Below are 17713 nucleotides of genomic sequence, written 5' to 3'. Positions count from 1 at the left end.
AGATGTGTGGTGAGCACCTTGAACCCCCAGGGGCTTCACACAATTTTATAATGTTGAAGGGTGAAAATAAAAAAACACATTTTTATCACAAAACTGCTACTTTAGCCTCAAATTTTTAATTTTCACAAGGGCAGCCAGAAAAAATGGACCCCAAAATGTGTTGTGCAATTTCTCCTGAGCACGCTGATACCCCATATGTGGTGCAAAGCCACTGTTTGGGCGCACGGCATGGCTCGGAAGGTAAGGAGCGCCATTTGACTTTTGGAATGGAAATTTGACTGGAATCGATAGCGGACGCCATGTTGCATTTGGAGAGCCCCTGAGGTGCCTAAACAGAGGAAACCCCCAACAAGTCACCCCATTTTGGAAACTAGACCCCTCAAGGAACTTATCTAGATGTGTGGTGAGCACCTTGAACCCCCAGGGGCTTCACACAATTTTATAATGTTGAAGGGTGAAAATAAAAAAACACATTTTTATCACAAAACTGCTACTTTAGCCTCAAATTTTTAATTTTCACAAGGGCAGCCAGAAAAAATGGACCCCAAAATGTGTTGTGCAATTTCTCCTGAGCACGCTGATACCCCATATGTGGTGCAAAGCCACTGTTTGGGCGCACGGCATGGCTCGGAAGGTAAGGAGCGCCATTTGACTTTTGGAATGGAAATTTGACTGGAATCGATAGCGGACGCCATGTTGCATTTGGAGAGCCCCTGAGGTGCCTAAACAGAGGAAACCCCCAACAAGTCACCCCATTTTGGAAACTAGACCCCTCAAGGAACTTATCTAGATGTGTGGTGAGCACCTTGAACCCCCAGGGGCTTCACACAATTTTATAATGTTGAAGGGTGAAAATAAAAAAACACATTTTTATCACAAAACTGCTACTTTAGCCTCAAATTTTTAATTTTCACAAGGGCAGCCAGAAAAAATGGACCCCAAAATGTGTTGTGCAATTTCTCCTGAGCACGCTGATACCCCATATGTGGTGCAAAGCCACTGTTTGGGCGCACGGCATGGCTCGGAAGGTAAGGAGCGCCATTTGACTTTTGGAATGGAAATTTGACTGGAATGGATAGCGGACGCCATGTTGCATTTGGAGAGCCCCTGAGGTGCCTAAACAGAGGAAACCCACAACAAGTGACCGAATTTTACAATCTACTCCTCTGTATAAATTAATCTAGTGGTGGGAAAATAAGTAGGTAAATGGTCACTAAACCCATAGATGAATTCCCACAGAGGTGTCATTTCCATAATGGGGTCACTTCAGGGGGGATTATGCTGTTCTGGCACTTTTCAGAGTACCAGAGCTAAAGAATCCCCCCTGAAGTGACCCCATTTTGGAAATGACACCCCTCTGGGAATTCATCTATGGGTTTAGTGACCATTTTAACTCGATGGATGATTTCCAGAAACAAGCACGCAATGAAAGGTTTAGATTCTGGAGAACCCCCCCACCCACCCCTGGAAATTAAGTGAGCTCTACTCGAATATGTCATTCACTAAATGAACCAAATGTTTGAATGACAAATTGGGATACATTTTTAGATTTTAAAGCAGTCAGTGACGCATAAGGCTGGCAATGATGGGCATTGTGGGCAATAGTAGCGGGTATCACGCCTCATTCCTCTCTTAGTACATACACGACATCTTTTCTGGGGGTTCCTTCTTGTTTCCATTGCTGGAATAAGTGCAATAAAATGTCGCTCAGTGAGTCTTTTCACATCCTCAGATTCTAATGGATGAGCGGGGCTAACACTTTGAAAGACAAGATTTTCAATTACCTTTTCTTGATAATCAAGAAAAGGATCTGAATTTCCTGCTTTTTTGTACAACACAAAAGAATTGTATGTGGCCACCTGAAACAAATAGATAACCAACTTTTTATACCAGGTATAGGACTTTCTTGATACCTGGTATGGCTGTAGAACCTGGTCTGCAAGGTCCACACCCCCCATGTGTTTGTTGTAGTCAATGACTGACACAGGTTTTTGCTTCGGAGTGGTGGATCCTAGTTCTACAGTGGCCCTTGTGGCATCTGTGTGGATCGAGCTGAGGACAAAAATATCCCTCTTATCCCTATATTTCAGGGCAAGCAGCTCTCCGTTGCGTACAGCCCCTGACTGCCCCTTTTGGAACTTTTGGTTGACCAATGGTTGTGGAAACCCCTGACGGTTTTTACGGATGGTCCCACAAGCCCCGATGTTGTGTTCAACCAGACTTTTAAATAGGGGTATGCTGGTGTAATAATTGTCCACATATAGATTGTAGCCTTTTTGAAAAAATGGACTTATCAGCTCCCAAACAATTTTTCCAGATGTCCCCAGATAAGTAGGGCATCCTGGTGGGTTTAGCTGGCTATCTTTCCCCTTATATATGCGGAAAGCGGATGTGTATCCGGTTGAACTTTCGCACATTTTATAGATCTTTATTCCAAACCTTGCCCTTTTAGATGGGATAAATTGCTTGAGGTGCAGTCTTCCTTTGAATTTTACAAGGGACTCATCTATAGAAATATTTTGTGTTGGGGTGTAGAGGCTTAAGAATTTTTCTGACAAATTTTCAATGATGGGTCTAATTTTATATAACCTGTCATGTTCTGGGGCATTTCTGGGCAGGCATTGACTATTGTCGTTAAAATGCCAAAACCGCATGAGCATTTCATAACGGGTCCTAGGCAGAATGACTGAAAACATAGGGGTGGCTTGAACAGGGTGGTTGGACCAGTAGGATCGAATGCTCGGTTTTTTAACAAGCCCCATGGCAAATGTAAGTCCTAAAAATTTTTTTATTTCCAGGACATTAGTTGGTGTCCATAAATTTGCCCTAGCATAGTAAGATCGGGGATTCTGGCTTATGAATTGGGATGCATATAAATTTGTTTGCACGACAATATGCTCTAGCAAGCTGTCTGTAAAAAACAAATTAAAAAAATTAATTGGTCCAAAATCTTCCACCTCCACATTTATACCAGGAGTGGCGTTGAAATCAGGGCTGAATGGAGCAGCCGAATCCGAAGCCCCCCATCTGGGAAATGCTAGATCATGTGGCAAAGCCCCTTGTACACTGGCGTGCGCCAATTCACTAGTAGCAGGGACAGCGCTTGTACTGGGCAGTGTTCCCTGATTTGGAGACGTTTCTCCAGTAGCGCTATTTGCCCCTATTGTTGTACTGGTCCTTGGGCTTGAGGATGGACCAGAATCACTGCTCATTTCTGAGCTCTCAGTGTCGCCACTACTAAAGCCCTCAAAATCCACATCTCCATCTGAGATTGCGCTGTCATCAGTGTCAGAACACAGCAGGGCATACACCTCCTCTGCGGTATAAGTCTGACGGGCCATTTTATTTTTAGATTTTTTGACTGGACTGAACGGACCGGACTGAACGGACGGGACTGATCTGACAGGACTAACTGACCTGACAGGACTGACTGACTGATCTGACAGGACTGACTGACTGACAGATCTGACAGGACTGACTGACTGGACTGATCTGACAGGACTGACTGACTGGACTGATCTGACAGGACTGACTGACTGGACTGATCTGACAGGACTGACAGATCTGACAGGACTGACTGACTGACAGATCTGACAGGACTGACTGACTGACAGATCTGACAGGACTGACTGACTGACAGATCTGACAGGACTGACTGACTGACAGATCTGACAGGACTGACTGACTGACAGATCTGACAGGACTGACTGACTGACAGATCTGACAGGACTGACTGACTGACAGATCTGACAGGACTGACAGATCTGACAGGACTGACTGATCTGACAGGACTGACTGACTGACTGATCTGACAGGACTGACTGACTGATCTGACAGGACTGACTGACTGATCTGACAGGACTGACTGACTGATAGATCTGACTGACTGATAGATCTGACAGGACTGACTGACTGATAGATCTGACAGGACTGACTGACTGATAGATCTGACAGGACTGACTGACAGATCTGACAGGACTGACTGATCTGACAGACTCACTAACCCTAACTCTTACTTTCTTTTTTATTTTATTTTATTTTTTTTACTTTCACAGTGGCAAGGCTGACACAGCTCTTGTCACACTGTTTCTCCTCTGCTCTCTCACTGAGATCGGAGGAGAAACAGTGTATTTATCAGGCAGATCGCCCGGGAAAGTTTGTTGCTAAAACAAACTTCCCTGGTGATCTCTCTGATTGGCTGGTGTGACGCTGACATCATCGAGACCTGAGCCAATCAGGTCTCAATGATGTCAGAGGTCACAGCACCGGGATCCCCGCCGCTCCTGAGGTATGTGGGGGGTCCCGATCGCCGACCACCAGCTGTTACTATCTTTTAAATGCCGCGATCGCTATGGATCGCGGCATCTAGAAGATAGGAACAGGTTAACATCATGGGGACCTGATCCATTCAGGTCCTCATGATGCCACATGTCAGAGCTATCGCTCTGAACCGGTACCGCAGCGCTAGCAGGACCCTAGGGGTCCTGAGCGCTGCGGGACCACCCACCGTTTTTAAACGTCGGCGCTGCACAGAGCCCGGGCAGCGCCGACGTTTATGTACAGTGGGCGGTCCTGAACCAGTTAAAAACGCATGGTAGAAGGGCAGCAATGTTCCCCAATAATAATCCGCATGTGCTGTGCCCATGCTGCGGATTTTTCCGCAGCGTTTATGCTGCGCTCAAAAATCCGCAACATGTCCATTAATTTTGCGGAAGCGCGGCGTTTTCGCCTCCATTGACTTGCATTAGAACGCGACAATACCGCAAGACTGCATTTGTACTTGCGTTATTGGCGCGTTCTAATGTGCGGATGGTACCCGAGAGTGGAGAAGATGAGACTCTCCTCCACACCCAGGTACCATAAAAAAGCTGTAAAAACAAGAATAAAATAAAAAATAAGATATATTCACCTTCCGACGGCCCCCGGTCTCCTTCCCTCTGCTTGCGTGCAAGTCTGAAGGACCTTCGGTGACGTCACAGTCATGTGACCGCAGGCTCTTCAGAGCAGTGTCTCGCGATATCCCGGCAGCCAGGAACAAGCCAGGAACGAACGCGGCAGCACACGCCGGGCCATCGGAGGGTAAGTATAGCTTTATTTTTTTATTTTTAAACATTCTTTTACGGTCACACTATATAAATCCATGCCGGTTGCATGGATTTATATAGTGTGATTGTCAAGCACTTTCCAGGTGATGCTAAAATCGCCTGGAAAGCGCTTGTCAATCCGCATGCGGAAATGCATGTGGAAACGCATGTGAATCCGCATGTATTCCGCAGGAAAAACGCATGTACAATCCGCATGCGTTTTTTCTGCCAGGGAGATGCAGAAATGATGCAGAAATTTTCTGCTTCATTTCTGCATCGTGTGCACATAGCCTAAGAATGTAGCCTTCAGCAGAATCACCAGTGGCACTGTGGGAGCATGAACTGTTTTACTAGGGATATACAACAATAATTATCTACATCATCAAAACATGGAGAATTATAGAAGAAAACTGACACAAGACAAACTAAAAAGGTCACATAGTACTGTATAACCATACTCTATCACAAATCCATCTGCTGTCTGCTCATCAGGGTCCAGCTCAACACAAGCCTGCTGCTGTTGTATACACCAACGGTGCATTTCTATAAATATGCTGCAAAACTGAAACAAAAAATCTGCCAGAATTGTTTTCAGAAATGTAAAACAATATTTAACGTTAATAAAATAAAATTGATAATGAGGAGGCTGTATTGTAAATAGGTATATTCCAAATATTATCCTAAGCATCTTAATAGGCTTCACATTGCTTGAATATTACCTGTGGTCTCATTTCCTGGCAGAGATATGCAGGTTTGATTCCTATGATGAGGCGAGGAGTATTTATTGAGGAGAGCACTGTGTACAAAGGCTAGCAGAACCACAGCCACCAGGGATGCACAAACACTGCTAATTACACATGCATCAGCGTGCTCAATGTCATGAATTAATGAGTCATGAATTGGAGCCCAGGGAGTCACTAAGCTTTCTAATTTGGAGCATCCATCTCTACCAGCTTCATTGTCAATAATGAAAGAAATCAGACAACTCAAACAACACTTCAAAAGAAAAATGGAGCACAACAGAAATAAAACTTGAAAAGCCCCCTTTAAAATTACACTAATTAAATGAAGCAGTTTCATATTCATTTATATTTGTAGCTACAGACAAATGGTCATCTAATGAGACCACTTCTCCTGGCATCGAACGTACAAATTATTCACAGCAGGCCTGCACGTTGGCAGCATGATGTTCTTCTATTTGCTGAAATTTACCCTGCTATGAATTTTGCACGAATTTATCTAAAATCAACAGTCAAATAAACATTTCACTGGAAGTCGTATGAGAATAGAGCATGATAGAAATCGAGCACAGCACATTACAAGGAGGTTGAAGGCCATTAGGAATCTGTTCTAATATATTCCATTACATATTGCTGGAATTTATATGGTACAGAAACCTTTTTATGCATGGTATGCTCGTTTTTCAAACATTTAGGTCTAAGTTTTTTTTTTGTTGTTGTTAAATATCCCATCTGTATGTCAGTATCTAATGGATTTTTAAAGCCGTATGCAATGTACGTCAGTACACAGAACAAAATTTGATTATTATTGGATGTGTCAATGGATTGGGCAAGTGGTGAGGTGAAACAACATGAATATTGTCATTATAAAGCTTATTATTATTATTATTATTATTAAACTGTAATCTATGTGTGTGCATGAGATTTTCCTGATGAAAACCTCAGACAGGAAAAAATTAAACCTCCACATACACCAGCTAGATGAAGCCGGAATATATTATATATATTATATATATACACACATATATATATATATATATATATATATAGATATATACATATCTATATATATATATATATATATATATATATATATATATATATATATATATATATGTGTATATATATATACACAGTGGGGGAAATAAGTATTTGATCCCTTGATGTTTTTGTAAGTTTGCCCACTGACAAAGACATGAACAGTCTATAATTTTAAGGGTAGGTTAATTTTATCTTTGAGAGATAGAATATCCAAAGCAAAATCAAGAAAATCACATTGTATAAATTAGATTTTTTTTTTTGCATTTTGCAGTGAGAAATAAGTATTTGATCCCTCTGGCAAACAACACTTAATACTTGGTGGCAAAACCCTTGTTGGTCTGGAGACTGGCTAGACTACTCCGTGACCTTACTGTGCTTCTTTTTGAGCCACTCCTTTGTTGCGTTGGCTGTATGTTTTGAGTCATTGTCTTGCTGGAAGACCCAGCCATGACCCATCTTCAATGTTCTTACTGAGGGAAGGAGGTTATTGGCCACAATATCGTGATACATGACCCCATCCATCTTCCTTTCAGTATGGTGCAGTCGTCATGTCCCCTTTGCAGAAAAGCACCCCCAAAGTATAATGTTTCCCCCACCATGCTTCACGGCTGGGACGATGTTCTTAGGGTTGTACTCATCCTTCTTCTTCCTCTAAACATGGCGAGTTGAATTAATACCAAAGAGCTCAATTTTTGTCTCATCTGACCACAGCACCTTCTCCCAATAACTCACAGAATCATCCAGGTGTTCATTGGCAAACTTCAGAAGGGCCTGCACATGTGCTTTCTTGAGCAGCGGGACCTTGTGGGCACTGCAGGATTTTAAACCTTTAAGGTGTAACGTTTTACCAATGGTTTTCTTGGTGACTGTAGTCCCAGCTGCCTTGAGATCATTAACAAGTTCCCCCTGTATAGTCTTAGGCTTATCTCTCACCTTCCTCATGATCAAGGATACCCCATGAGGTGAGATTTTGCATGGTGCCCCTGATCGATGTCAATTGACAGTCATTTTGTATTTCTTCCATTTATTTACTATTGCACCAACAGTTGTCTCCTTCTCACCCAGCGTCTTACTTATGGTTTTGTAGCCCATTCCAGCTTTGTGCAGGTCTATGATCTTGTCCCTGACATCTTTAGAAAGCTCTTTGGTCTTGCCTATGCTGCAGAGGTTAGAGTCTGACTGATTAATTGAGTCTGTGGACAGGAGTCTTTTATACAGGTGACTATGTAAGACGGCTGTCTTTAATGCAGGTCTAACTGGTCTGTAGGAGCCAGATCTCATAATGGTTTGTAGGGGATCAAATACTTATTTCTCACTGCAAAATGCAAAAAAAAATTATCTAATTTATACAATGCGATTTTCTTGATTTTTTTTTGGGATATTCTATCTCTCAATGTTAAAATTAGCCTACCCTTAAAATTATACATGGTTCATGTCTTTGTCAGTGGGCAAACTTACAAAAACAGCAACGGATCAAATACTTATTTCCCCCACTGTACATTATATATTTATATACAGTACAGACCAAAAGTTTGGACACACCTTCTCATTTAAAGATTTTTCTGTATGTTCATGACTTTGAAAATTGTACATTCACACTGAAGGCATCAAAATTATGAATTAAGACATGTGGAATTATATGCTTAACAAAATAAGTGTGAAACAACTGAAAATATGTCTTATATTTTAGGTTCTTCAATGTAGCCACCTTTTGCTTTGATGACTGCTTGGCACACTCTTGGCATTCTCTTGATGAGCTTCAAGACGTAGTCACCGGAAATGGTCTTCCAACAATCTTGAAGGAGTTCCCAGAGATGCTTAGCACTTGTTGGCCCTTTTGCCTTCACTCTGTGGTCCAGCTCACCCCAAACCATCTCAATTGAGTTCAGGTCTGGTGACTGTGGAGGCCAGGTCATCTGGCGTAGCACCCCATCACTCTTCTTCTTGGTCAAATAGCCCTTACACAGCCTGGAGGTGTGTTTGGGGTCATTGTCCTGTTGAAAAATAAATGATGGTCCAACTAAGCGCAAACCAGATGGAATAGCATGCCGCTGCAAGATGCTGTGGTAGCCATGCTGATTCAGTATGCCTTCAATTTTGAATAAATCCCCAACAGTGTCACCAGCAAAGCACCCCCACACCATCACACCTCCTCCTCCATGCTTCATGGTGGGAACCAGGCATGTAGAGTCCATCCGTTCACCTTTTCTGCGTCACACAAAGACACGGTGGTTGGAACCAAAGATCTCAAATTTGGACTCATCAGACCAAAGCACAGATTTCCACTGGTCTAATGTCCATTCCTTGTGTTCTTTAGCCCAAACAAGTCTCTTCTACTTGTTGCCTGTCCTTAGCAGTGATTTCCTAGCAGCTATTTTACCATGAAGGCCTGCTGCACAAAGTCTCCTCTTAACAGCTGTTGAAGAGATGTGTCTGCTGCTAGAACTCTGTGTGGCATTGACCTGGTCTCTAATTTGAGCTGCTGTTAACCTGCGATTTCTGAGGCTGGTGACTCGGATAAACTTATCCTCAGAAGCAGAGGTGACTCTTGGTCTTCCTTTCCTGGGGTGGTCCTCATGTGAGACAGTTTCTTTGTAGCGCTTGATGGTTTTTGCAACTGCACTTGGGGACACTTTCAAAGTTCTCCCAATTTTTCGCACTGACTGACCTTTATTTCTTAAAGTAATGATGGCCACTCGTTTTTCTTTACTTAGCTGCTTTTTTCTTGCCATAATACAAATTCTAACAGTCTATTCAGTAGGACTATCAGCTGTGTATCCACCTGACTTCTGCACAACACAACTGATGGTCCCAACCCCATTTATAAGGCAAGAAATCCCACTTATTAAACCTGACAGGGCACACCTGTGAAGGGAAAACCATTTCCGGTGACTACCTCTTGAAGCTCATCAAGAAAATGCCAAGAGTGTGCAAAGCAGTCATCAAAGCAAAAGGTGGCTACTTTGAAGAACCTAGAATATAATACAAATTTTCAGTTGTTTCACATTTTTTGGTAAGTATATAATTCCACATGTGTTAATTCATAGTTTTGATGCCTTCAGTGTGAATGTACAATTTTCATAGTCATGAAAATACAGAAAATTCTTTAAATGAGAAGGTGTGTCCAAACTTTTGGTCTGTACTGTATATAGATATACATATATATATATATATATATATATATATATATATATATATATATATATATATATATACACCCACAAACATTTCTACCTATTTCTATATATACTTATATATAGATGTTTATATATAAAAGGTTTTGAGCAGCTGTGGAGGGAATCCTGCAAAGTAGGAATGCTTTTGACAATAGAAGGGTTATTTATACTTACCGATTATCAAAACGCAAAGTGAATCAGCAAAAGAGATATCTCAATCAAATCAATATTTGCTATGCTGCCTTTAAGACAGAATCAATTCGTGATTGATTTTCGTAGAATTATAGTCAGGTGTATAATTAACCAATTATGCCAAACAGTTGATGATGATGATGATTTTCACATGTAGGTTGAAACAGTCATGTAGGAGGCTTAAAACCGGATGAGGAACAGCTAAATTCTGCTATAAAGGTGAAGTTGTGGGAGGCAGTTTAAGGTTACAGGTCATACACCATGGCAAGGCTGAGCAGAGCAGCAAGACATACAGTGGTGGCCAAAAGTATTGGCACCCGTGCAATTCTGTCAGATAATACTCAGTTTCTTCCTGAAAATGATTGCAATCACAAATTCTTTTGTATTATTATCTTCATTTAATTTGCTTGCAAGGAAAAAACACAAAAGAGAATGAAGCAAAAATCGAATCATTGATCATTTCACACAAAACTCCAAAAATGGGCCAGACAAAAGTATTGACACCCTCAGTCTAATACTTGGTTGCACAACCTTTAGCCAAAATAACTGCGAACAACCGCTTCCGGTAACCGTCAATGAGTTTCTTACAATGCTCTGCTGGAATTGTAGACCATTCTTCTTTGGCAAACTGCTCCAGGTCTCTAATATTTGAAGGGTGCCTTCTCCAAACTGCCATTTTGAGATCTCTCCACAGGTGTTCTATGGGATTCAGGTCTGGACTCATTGCTGGCCACCTTAGAAGTCTCCAGTGCTTTCTCTCAAACCATTTTATAGTGCTTTTGGAAGTGTGTTTTGGGTCATTGTCCTGCTGGAAGACACATGACCTCTGAGGGAGACCCATGACCTCTGAGGGAGACCCAGCTTTCTCACACTGGGCCCTACATTATGCTACAAAATTTGTTGGTAGTCTTCAGACTTCATAATGCTATGCACACGGTCAAACAGTCCAGTGCCAGAGGCAGCAAAGCAACCCCAAAACATCAGGGAACCTCCGCCATGTTTGACTGTAGGGACCGTGTTCTTTTCTTTGAATGCCTCTTTTTTTTCATGTACACTCTATGTGGATGCTTTTTCCCAAAAAGCTCTACTTTTGTCTCATCTGACCAGAGAACATTCTTCCAAAACGTTTTAGGCTTTCTCAGGTAAGTTTTGGCAAACTCCAGCCTGGCTTTTTTATGTCTCGGGGTAAGAAGTGGGGTCTTCCTGGGTATCCTACCATACAGTCCCTTTTCATTCAGACGCCGACGGATAGTACGGGTTGACACTGTTGTACCCTCGAACTGTAGGGCAGCTTGAACTTGTTTGGATGTTAGTTGAGGTTCTTTATCCACCATCCGCACAATCTTGCGTTGAAATCTCTCGTCAATGTTTCTTTTCCGTCCACATCTAGGGAGGTTAGCCACAGTGCCATGGGCTTTAAACTTCTTGATGACACTGCGCACGGAAGACACAGGAACCTTCAGGTCTTTGGAGATGGACTTGTAGCCTTGAGATTGCTCATGCTTCCTCACAATTTGGTTTCTCAAGTCCTCAGACAGTTCTTTGGTCATCTTTCTTTTCTCCATGCTCAATGTGGTACACACAAGGACACAGGACAGAGGTTGAGTCAACTTTAATCCATGTTAACTGGCTGCAAGTGTGATTTAGTTATTGCCAACACCTGTTAGGTGCCACAGGTAAGTTACAGGTGCTGTTAATTACACGAATTAGAGAAGCATCACATGATTTTTCAAACAGTGCCAATACTTTTGTCCACCCCTTTTTTTAGGTTTGGTGTGGAATTGTATCCAATTTGGCTTTAGGACAATTCTTTTTGTGTTTTTTCATTGAAGACAAATTAAATGAAGATAATAATACCAAAGAATTTGTGATTGCAATCATTTTCAGGAAGAAACTGAGTATTATCTGACAGAATTGCAGGGATGCCAATACTTTTGGCCACCACTGTATAGTAGTTATACTGCATCAGCAAGGTCTCACCCAAGGAAAGATTTTAAAGCAAACTGGGGTTTCAAGATGTGCTGTGCAAGCTCTTTTGAAAAAGAACTAAAAAAGTAGGCAATGCTGAGGACCGTAAACACAGTAGTTAGCCAAGGATACTTTGTACAACAGATAAAAGACACATCATGCTAACTTAATTTCGAAAATGGATGTTTAGCAGTTCCATTAGCTTAGAACTGGCAGTAACAAGTGGAATCCAGCTACATCTATCTACAGTTTGGGGAAATCTGGCCAGAACTGGTCTATATAGAAGAATTGCGACCAAAAAAAACCACTCAGTCATCATGGAAACAAGGCTAAGTGGCTCAATTACGGTATGCAAGAAAACATAGGAACTGGAGTGTAGAAAAATGGCAGTAGGTGATCTGGACTGATGAGTCAAAATGTGAAAATATTTGGCTGTAACAGAAGGACTATTACCCCAAACATACAAACATACAGCCAATGAAATTAAGAACTATCTTCAGGGTAAGGAAGAATAGGAAGTTCCTGGAATTCATGATATGGCCATTGCAGAGCCCTGGTCCTAACATCATCAAGCGTGTCTGGAACTTCACGAAGAGGCAAACTAATTTGTGCAAGCCTTCATCTAAAGAAGATCTGTGATTCGTTCTCCAAGTTGTCTGAAACAGCCTCTCTGCTGAGTACCTTCAAAAGCTGTGTGCAAGTGTACCTAGAAGAATTGATGCTTTGATGCTGCTTCGTAGACAAAGGATGGTCATAACAAACAATGATTTGATTCTCTTTAGTCTATTCACTTTATTTTTTGTTAATTAATAAAAATAAACTATTAGTACTTCAATTTTGCAAGCATTATCATTTTGCAGAAATTATTGACCCAAAACACACTTCTAGATAATATAATGACTATGTAGCCAAGAAGGAGAGGGATGAAGTGCGGTGTCAGATTACATGGCCTTGACTATCACAGGGCCTCAGCACCTCTAGGAACTCCTCCTTAAGGAAAGCCATTCTAGGTGACTATCAGATGAAGATGCTTGAGAGAATGCCAAGGATGTGTGAAGCTGTCATCAGAATAAAAGGGGGATATTTTGAAGAGTCTAAAGTTTAACACATACAGTGGTGTGAAAAAGTTTGCTCCCTTCCTACTTTCTTATTGTTTTGCATGTTTGTCACACTTAAATGTTTCAGATCACAAAAAAAATGTAAATAGTAGACAAAGATAACACAAGTCAACAAAAATGAAATTTTTAAATGAAGGTCTTTATTATTAAGGGAAACAGAAATCCAAACCTACAGGGCCCTGTGTGAAAAAGTGATTGCCCCTAAACCTAATAACTGGTTGGGCCACCCTTAGCAGCAACAACTGCAATCAAGCGTTTGCGATAACTGGCAATGAGTCTTTTACAATGCTCTAGAAGAGTTTTGGCCCATTAATCTCTGCAAAATTGTTGTAATTCAGCCACATTGGAGGGTTTCTGAGCATGAACTGCCTTTTTAAGGTCATGCCACAGCATCTCAATCGGATTAAGCTCAGGACTTTGACTAGCCCACTCCAAAGTCTTAATTTTGTTTTTCTTAAGCCATTCAGAGGTGGACTTGCTGGTGTGTTTTGGATCATCATCCTGCTGCATAACCCAAGTGCGCTTCAAGTTGAGGTCACAAACAGATGGCTGGACATTCTACTCCAGGATTTTTTGGTAGAAAGAAGAATTCATGATTCCATTTACCACAGCAAGTCTTCCAGGTCCTGAAGCAGCAAAACAGCCCCACACCATCACACTACTACCACCATATTTTGCTGTTGGTATGCTGTTCCTTTTCTGAAATGCTGTGTTACTTTTACGCCAGCTGTAATGGGACACACACCTTAAAAAAAGTTAAACTTTTGTCTCATTAGTCCACAGAATATTCTCCCAAAAGTCTTGGCAATCATCAAGATGTTTTCTGGCAAAACTGAGACGAGCCTTTATGTCCTTCTTGTTCAGTAATGGTTTTTGTCTTGGAATTCTGCCATGCATGCCATTTTTGCCCAGTCTCTTTCTTGTGGTGGAGTCATGATCTTGACCTTAACCTTAGGCAAGTGTGGCCTGCAGTTGCTTGGATGTTGTTGTGGGGTCTTTTGTGACCTCTACAATGAGTCATCATTGCGCTTTTGGGGTAATTTCGGTTGGCTGGCCACTCCTGGTAAGGTTCACCACTGTTCCATGTTTTCGCCATTTGTTGATAATGTGTCTCATTGTGGTTTGCTGGAGTACCAAAGTTTTAGAAATGGCTTTATAACCTTTTCCAGACTGATAGATCTCAATTACTTTGTTTCTCATTTGTTCCTAAATTTCTTTGGATCGCAGCATGATGTCTAGCTTTTGAGAATCTTTTTGTCTACTTCACTTTGTCAGGCAGGTCCTATTTAAGTAATTTCTTGATTGAGAACAGTTGTGACAGTAATCATGCCTGTGTGTGGCTAGGGAAATTGAACTCCGCTTCCCAAACATGTGATAAACCACAGTTAATTTATGTTTTAAGGGGCCCTGTAGGTTTGGATTTTTTTTCCCCCTAATAATAAAGACCTTCATTTAAAAACTGCATTTTTGTTTACTTGTGTTATATTTCTCTAACATTTAAATTTGTTTTGTGATCTGAAACATATAAGTGTGACAAACATGTAAAAGAATAAGAAATCAGTAAAGGGGCAAACACTTTTTCACATGAACGTATTCTGGTAAGTTTCACATGTGTTTCTTTATTCCTTCTTTCCATATATGTTCTTTCGTGGTTTTACTGCCATCAGTTTTAATATATAATGTCCAATAAGAACAAGGAAAACAACCGCATGAACATGGAAAATTTGGATTAATCAAAATTAGATCTTTTTGCTATTCAATTTGCATGAGTCCAGCAAAATGGTGGCCATCTGCCATTTTGCCTGAATCAAAAGGGGTAAAAAAATAGTATTCATCCCCTCATCTGTAAATACATTTACATTTGTTATAGAGCTCCAAATTCCATACCTCTCTTCTTACATTATACAGTGGGTACAGAAAGTATTCAGACCCCTTTAAATTTTTCACTCTTTGTTTTATTGCAGCCATATGGTAAATTCTAAAAAGTACATTTTTTTTCTCATTAAAGTACACTCTGCACCCCATCTTGACTGAAAAAAACCCAGAAATGTAGGCATTTTTCTAACTTATTAAAAAAGAAAAACTGAAATATCACATGGTCATAAGTATTGAGACCCTTTGCTCAGACACTCATATTTAAGTCACATGCTGTCCATTTCCTTGTGATCCTCCTTGAGATGGTTCTACTCCTTCATTGGAGTCGAGCTGTGTTTAATTAAACTGATGAGACTTGATTTGGAAAGGCACACACCTGTCTATATAAGACCTCAAATCTCACAGTGCATGTCAGACCAAATGAGAATCATGAGCTCAAAGGAACTGCCCAAGGAGCTCAGAGACAGAATTGTGGCAAGGCACAGATCTGGCCAAGGTTACAAAAGAATTTCTGCATTACTCAAGGTTCCTAAGAGCACAATGGCCTCCATAATCCTTAAATGGAAGAAGTTTGGGACCACCAGAAGTCTTCCTAGACCTGGCCATCCAGCCAAACTGAGCAATCATGGGAGAAGAGCCTTTGTGAGAGAGATAAAGAAGAACCCCAAGATCACTGTGGCCGAGCTCCACAGATGTAGTAGGGAGCTGGGAGAAAGTTCCACAAAGTCAACTATCACTGCAGCCCTCCACCAGTCGGGCCTTTATGCCAGAGTGCCGCGACGGAGGCCTCTCCTCAGTGCAAGACATATGAAAGCCTGCATAGAGTTTGCTCAAAAACACATGAAGGACTCCCAGACTATGAGAAATAAGATTCTCTGGTCTGATGAGACAAACATAGAACTTTTTGGTGATAATTCTAAGCGGTATGTGTGGAGAAAACCAGCCACTGCTCATCACCTGCCCAATACAATCCTAACAGTGAAACATGGAGGTGGCAGCATCATGCTATGGGGGTGTTTTTCAGCTGCAGGGACAGGACGACTGGTTGCAATTGAATGAAACATGAATGCGACCAAGTACAGAGATATCCTGGATGAAAACCTCTTCCAGTGTGCTCTGGACCTCAGACTTGGCCGAAGGTTCACAATGACCCTAAGCACACAGCTAAAATAACAAAGGAGTGGCTTCAGAACAACTCTGTGACCATTCTTGACTGGCCCAGCCAGAGCCCTGACCTAAAGCCAATTGAGCATCTCTAGAGAGACCTGAAAATGGCTGTCCACCAATGTTCACCATCCAACCTGACAGAACTGGAGAGGATCTGCAAGGAAGAATGGCAGAAGATCCCCAAATCCAGGTGTGAAAAACTTGTTGCATCATTCCCAAGAAGACTCATGGCTGTACTAGCTCAAAAGGGTGCTTCTACTCAATACTGAGCAAAGGGTCTGAATACTTATGACCATGTGATATTTCAGTTTTTATTTTTTAATAAATTTGCAACGATTTCTACATTTCTGTTTTTTTCAGTCAAGATGGGGTGCAGAGTGTACTTTAATGAGAAAAAAATGAACTTTTTAGAATTTACCAAATGGCTGCAATGAAACAAAGAGTGAAAAATTTAAAGGGGTCTGAATACTTTCCGTAGGCACTGTACATAATAGAGTTACGCCAGGGGGTACTAAGTTTTTATGCTCTATCCTTAAAGCTGGACTAAAGATGCATTTTTGGATTTTCATTAAAATGCTACACAGGAGCATGGTTCGTGCCTTGGCTAAAGCTCATCTACACCCAATGAGCTGGTTTCCTTTTTTGCTTTTTTGGACTTATTTAATGATAGCTGCAAGCATACAAAATTGTGTACTTCACATGATTTTTTTATTTAATTTTTTCTCCCCCTTCTTCCACGAACCATAACTTTATATTTTTCCATTGACATAACCATATGAGGTCTTTTTTGTCAGACGATTTGTAGTTTTGAACAACACCATTCTTTTTACCATGCAATGTAAAATTCTGTGAAATAGTGAAAAACATCACACATTCTACCATTGTTTTTTGGGTTTTGCTCTTATGTTATTAATTGTATCATAAAAATTACCTAGTAAAGTGATTCTTTAGATTAGTACAAATACAGTGATACCAAACTTTTTTTTATTTACTTAAGTAGTAAAAAAAAATAATCAGAAATGTATGGCCCAAAAAATTTGGTTTGTGTTGCCATTTTCTGAGATCCATAACATTTTCATTTTTTAGTTGAAGCTGGGTAAGGACTTGATATTTGCATAGCGAGCTAAATTTTTATTGATTTTGGGGTACATTCAAAATTTTTTACAATTCATTACATTATTTGGTGGAGTTGTCCCAACTGAAAAATCACAATACTGGAACTTAGATTTTCTTCCTTCTCTTTATGTCTTTTATCATATGTGTTAATTAATTCTAGATCTTAATAGATTGAACTTTTACAGATGCAGCAACACCAAATATGGTTATTTTTCTATTTCTTTTTAATGAGGGGC

General features: G+C 40.9%; 1 protein-coding gene across 3 annotated transcripts in view; it reads right to left on the bottom strand.

Moving 5' to 3' along the window:
* Window positions 1-17713, bottom strand: part of COL19A1 (collagen type XIX alpha 1 chain) — a 1587177-nt gene that overhangs the window by 135642 nt on the left and 1433822 nt on the right. The gene's annotated exons all lie outside the window — the stretch shown is intronic.

Source organism: Phyllobates terribilis, unplaced genomic scaffold (genome assembly GCF_046119375.1).
Source record: "Phyllobates terribilis strain yellow unplaced genomic scaffold, ASM4611937v1 Scaffold_3__8_contigs__length_932513732, whole genome shotgun sequence".
NCBI lineage: Eukaryota > Metazoa > Chordata > Amphibia > Anura > Dendrobatidae > Phyllobates > Phyllobates terribilis.
Note: the sequence above shows the minus strand (reverse complement) of the source record. Positions and strands in the feature narration are given on the sequence as shown.